This window comes from Aegilops tauschii, chromosome 6 (genome assembly GCF_002575655.3).
Source record: "Aegilops tauschii subsp. strangulata cultivar AL8/78 chromosome 6, Aet v6.0, whole genome shotgun sequence".
NCBI lineage: Eukaryota > Viridiplantae > Streptophyta > Magnoliopsida > Poales > Poaceae > Aegilops > Aegilops tauschii.
Window position 1 is genome coordinate 19,983,511 of NC_053040.3, and position 6,030 is coordinate 19,989,540.

The following is a 6,030-nucleotide window of genomic DNA, read 5'->3' on the forward strand; positions in this document are numbered from 1 at the left end:
TCGAGTAGATGATTTTTCATATAAAAAACTTTTTAATCCGAGTTCGTACGCAAAAGTTATGCCCATTTTACAAATTCCATAGAGATTTTCCAAATAAAGTTGAAATTCATATTTGTAAATTTTTCCAACAACTAGACCATATATCACATGGAAACTTATTTTATTTTATTTTGTTGACATTTCCATCATTTTCTTTTCTTTTTTTCTAAAACTAAAAAGGCGGTCGGGGGGGGGGGGGGGGGTAGAGTTTGAAAATGGGACCTTTAGTACCGGTTCGTGCCATGAACCGGTACTAATGCCTCAAAGCCCATTAGTACCGGTTGGTGGCTCGAACCGGGACTAAAGATCTAACCTTTAGTACCGGTTGGTGCCACCAACCGGTACTAATGGGCATTGCACCCTTTAGTCCCGGTTCGTGTCTCAAACCGGGACTAAAGGGCTCAGGTGAACCGGGAGTAATGCCTTAGCCGCACGAACCGGGACCAATGCTCCCATTAGTCCCGGTTCGTGACTGAAACAGGACTAATGTTAATATTGCCCTGTGACCAAAGCCCTGTTTTCTACTATTGTTTCTGAAACAGAGCCATTGTTTCAGTACAGTTATTCTTCCACCGGACCAGCTCTATCGACTCTTGTCTCTGAGAGGGCTAGGGATACGCGGCTGGATTCGGGAGGGCGGCGGCGGCGGGTGGCGCAGGGCGTTGGGTGGCGGGGGCGGCGTCGGCGCATATCCTCCGCAGTGGCGACGACGACGACGGGTTCGGCGGTGGCTGACAGTTATGGATCGGACAACCCTCCCCCCTCCCCCCTGAACAAGATGCTCCGGAAGTCGGGCGGCGGGCGTAAATTAGTGCGTATTTTCCTGTACTGATTGATTTTGTTTCCCTGTTTGATTTCTTGAGCATGCATTTGCCCGAAGGAAGGAAACGGCGTCAGAATTGTAGGTTTCCTTGTGCGGATGGATTGTGTTCCTCAACTACTGATGTGATTCTGTTGCGGCATATGTTCTACTTGAAGGCATTCTGTTGGCGTCCTGATGAACTGGACTGTTGATTTGGAGTATCTTGTTCGTCTGGTTTTGCTGGCTGAGATGGAAGCATAAACGAGCGAACTTGTTCATTTGTTGCATTGGATATGTGTGTTAGGTTGCTGAAATGGTAGTTCAGTTTATTTGCTGCTGCAAATTAGCGGACGTGCTCTCACCTAGTTTGGAGATTTTTCTTAGAATCAACTCTAGATCTTGGCAATTTGGATACAGATTGTTTGATTTTTTTACTAGGGAACTGTTAAAAGAAACAAAACATAACCGAAATAGGACCCTCTTAGTTGGCGAACGATTCGATGGGAGGAGGTGGGCCGGTGGGGATGTAAATGGCAAATAAGTGGCGTCCATAAGTCCCGTTTAGTTAGTTTTAGGTTTTAGCTACCTTCATAGTTCATTTTCCTCAAAAAATTTAAATGGCATGTCACCATGATGGAGACGATGGCGCGACAAGGAGCAGAGCGGTTGTAGGTAGTTCGACGGTGTTGTAGGTAGTTCGACGGCGCGACAACGAGTTTCGGGATCGTTTTTTTTTCCAGTTTTTATGCTGGTGAAAATTTGTGCACTGGAGCGCATAGTTTTGAAAACTCATAGGTGTATTTCTGAATTTTTGGAGCATGCAGTTTCTGTAGGATCCCCTTGTTTCATTTTTCTGAAGCTAGTAGTTTATGTTGTGTTACAAATTTGTGCACTGGATCCCCTTCTGCTGAAAATTTGTTCACTGGATCCCATTTGTGTGTTTCTGAATTTCCAGAGTGCGTAGTTTCTGTAGATCCCCTTTGTTTTATTTTTTCTGAAGCTCATAGTTTATGTTGTGATGCAGAGAGAACTTAAAGTTGCATGATCCCATTTTTGTGTCAGTTTCTGAATTTTTGCAGCTCATCGTAGCGGTGCTCCGACGTAGGGAGATGCTCTCGTCGTCGGCGCCGAGGTGGATGATGTAGGTGATATAGGTGGTGTAGATGTGTAGATGTGCAGTAGGGATTTGGATGTTGCAGATCCGGTGTTGCAAAATTGTTGATTTGACTTTCCGAATACACTGCTGGAGCTCATGCTATCCCCTTGATGTGATGTAGCTGATGCTATCCTTTTCTGAATCTTTGTAGCTCAAAACTTCTGTAGCATTTTTTACATGGAAGTTAGTGATGCAGGATTTTGATGTGTTATAGGGAATTAGTGGTACAGACTTGATGTGCTGCAGGAAACTAGCGATGCAGGATTTTTCTTTTTAGTTCAAAGCTTCTGTAGCTCATGCAGTTATCCAGTTTGTAGTTTCAGAGAAACATATATGTAGTTTCAGAGAAGGGAAGGAAACATATATGTAATTTCAGAGAAACTTACCTTTCTGAAACTAGTTTATAGGTTATGTCTGTAGTTTATGTTTCTGAAACTATAGGAATGTTTGTACTGCTAGCTTATAGCACAGGGAACTCAGTTTTTGCTTCTGAAACTACATATATCTTTTCTTTGAAATTTAGCTACTGTTCCAATACTTTTCCATTAATTTTTAGCTCATGTTTATCTGAAATTAGTTGGATTAGCTAATGTTCTTTCAAACCTGCATTTTATCTGCAGTTATATATGCAATCTTCAATTTTTGCTTCAATACTTTTCATTCTCTGATAAGTAGATATGCATTGCTGATAGTTTCCATGTTTTCATTTTTGCTCTTGTTTCGCAGCATGCCTATCTGCCAAACTCGTTGGTCGGCAAAGCGGCTGCACGAAATATTAATCTTTTCCATGTTTTATTGCATTTCTGCTTTTTCTATGCTCAGGACACGAGGTCGTTGCTCAATTTCTGAACATTCGTAGCACGGAAGCTTTTCAAGCACCCTCAGAACACTCTCAACTCAGCCGAAGAGTTCCGTAAACTGCGGAGAAGCTCGTAGAAGATGACAATCAGAACAGAAGCTCGCCAGCTTAGTTTTTTTTTGTGAGTCCATGTGTCCGAAACATCCATTTATGTAACTGAAACAAGCGCGCTGGAGCAAAACTACAGGAAAAAAAAAGGACAGATAAATAAGGAAAATGAGTTCAGCGTCAAATCCACAAGCCCCTGTGTAGTCTGTACAGTGTCTCTAGACTATTGAAAGCTTATGGCGATCCAAAAAGTGATTGCAACGTAGATTGGTGCAGAGGGGAACGGAGTGACAGGCTACGCTGGCATGGTAGCTGAACTTCATCGGAGCGTGTCAGGTGGTATCCCAATGCCTACCCTTCCCATGCAAACAGTTTGATAAGTCATCTCTTGTTGGTTCACCCATGTCAATACTAACGCAAGGCAACAAACTAACTCTCCTTTTGGGCATTTCGTCTTGCCCCAAGATAGATGAATGCTAGCTATCTTATTTGCATATGTATAGCTGTGTTGAATGTAGCCGAGCGACCTCAACCGGAGAGAGTAGTGAAGTTTCAGTACTCTATGGAGTACCACACTACTACACGACATTGATTTTCATTTGTGCCTCCTTTCTGAATCTATTATTTTTCGAATGTGTGGTTTATTACCAGCTTATTGTACTACTTAACACCATCTTGACTAAGAGTATGTTCTAATTCCTCTACCATGGCTCCCACGAAATAATTTCATGTGTAAATATAAATTTTTTGCCCCGCGCACTCCATTACAGGGTACAGAAGTGAAATAATAACTTTAACTAAAAATAGTGGGTGAGAAATTGAATGAAGCTGCAGTAGTCCAATCAATTCAGGTGTTGCAAAATTCAAAAAGATATATCATGGCAAAAAAAATTATGTCTACATGAATATCATTATATATGCCTACCAGATCAATTTCACAGTGAGAAGAGCATGAACGACCGAAGCTCATTGTATCTAGATCCATTCCATGACATCAAGTAAAGAAATGGTGAGCCACAGCGAGAACTCCGCCTGTAATGGCGATGCTTGATTACATGATTTCCATTGCGCATCGCCGTCTTCCGGATTTTCCTCCATCGGTGCCTGTTGTGCACATCTAGCGCGCCCGAGATCATCGGCCCATCGGGCGCCACACATCGAGATATGCGGGGTACGGGAACTCCAAGGCTCCCTCCGGCGGGCCGAAAGAGTACACCGTGTTGCAGGTCTTCAGCGACCTCGCCGTGCCCATCCACTCCCTTGGCCAGATGCAGGTCTTCAGGGGAGGCGTACGACTGCAGCGAGATCATAGCTTGTATACCGTGCCTGTTCAAGCCGAACAGGTCAAAGCGTTGGTCGTCTTGAGTGTTGTCTTCAGTCCTTGGAGCACGGGGAGAAATCCATGGACGGCTTGTGGGCTCGATTTGGGGACGAGCCATACATCTGTCCCATCCAGGTAAATAGATACTACCATGTGAAATTCTTGATACAAGAAAAGTTTCGTAGATTTTAACTTTTCTGAATCTTGGCCGGATTAAATTGGTCGGTGATAGATAGTGTCTGCCTGTTCTTGCCAAGTGAAGTTACTTTCAGTTTGAGGAAAGTAAGAAACGAAATATAGAACATAGACAAAAAATACGCTATATAATTAAATCTTAGGACATTGGTGTGGTTAATTTTATTGTATTATTAATTAGGACCGCAACAAAGTATAACAGAAAAACAATGCTAATGTTGTGAGCTTAGGGATCAAAGGGACGGTACTGCCCATACCATTTTGTTTTATAGAAAACATTAATGGTCCGTACTGTAGTTTTTTTAGGGGGATGTATATTTTGTTTGTGATATGATGAACTAGCGAAAACCTAAAAAGTTGCACCAAAGTTTATGTAGAGAAAAGTTTTTCAGAGTTCAAATTCTGTTAGTTTGATGTTTATATTTAGGGCCCCTCGGATTCTAGTTTCACCCCGGGCCCCCGAAAACTCAGGACCGGCCCTGCTGACTGGTATCCGTATGGCACGCGCCCGCGCTGGTGATGGCCACGCCAACGCTGTTGCCCCGATCCCGCCGTCGCTCCGGAGGCAGAGCACGAAAGCTGGCCTCCTTCTGCGTGCTGGCCAGCTCGGTCGGCAATGAGGTGCTGGAGCGTGCGAGCCCGGCGACACGGACCACGCCTGACGGGGAGGGCTCGCAGGTGGCGGTGGCGGCGGCGGCGACAGAGATCGGGGACAGCGGGCTGTTGAGGAGACAGCGCGATGCCGCCGTCAGTGGAGGGGGCGGAGGGCATCACGGCCGTTGTCTGTCCGCTGCACGGTGACGTGATGGCCTGTGCAGCTAGGTCGAGCACCATCAGGCGGCCGGCGTTGAGCGGCGCGGTGTAGAGCAGGGGCTTGCATGTAGAACCGGAGAGAAGTGAGGCAACGTGATTGTATTGGTCAAGCCAAAGGGCTAAATATCCATGTACACGGGGCATGCAGACGTGCATGACGACGTGCTAACAAACTCCTAGAGGCTAGCTAGCTAACAAGCTAATGATCCTAGTTTACAAGAAAGGATAAGCACAAGTATACATGAGACCCGATAGCACAACAGAAAGGTGCATTCAACATTCCCTCTGGGCGTCGCCGTGGAGACGGCAAGCAGGAGGAAGACGAGGACTGGCTTGATGGACAACCACATTTCGGCTTGTGGTTTGTGTATTTCTATTTTGCGTTGGAATCGATGATGTGAAGGAATCCATGCAAGCGTGCATTCATTGCTAGCTAGACATTGCATGCGGGTTAGACACTCTACACATGCGTTCTACTTTTTCTGTGTTTACACAATGCGTAGTCAGCTGTAGCATTGTAAAGTGGCCATGTAATATCCAAGATCCACGATGTGCAGATCAGATCAACGGCACCTCCTTCCGAGCGCTCCTGCATGTGGCCGACACACTCGCCCAGTTAGCGCACAAGAACCAATGTATGCTGCATTGCTGCTCGGATTGCATGGGCTCACGCCAAAAGAGAAAGAGAAGAGAAGAGACAGATGAAGATGACGCGTAGGCCCAGGTCGTCATCGAGAGAAACGAGCGACCCCAGCCGGGATTATGCTTACAAACATTGTCTAGGCACTACCAGTGGC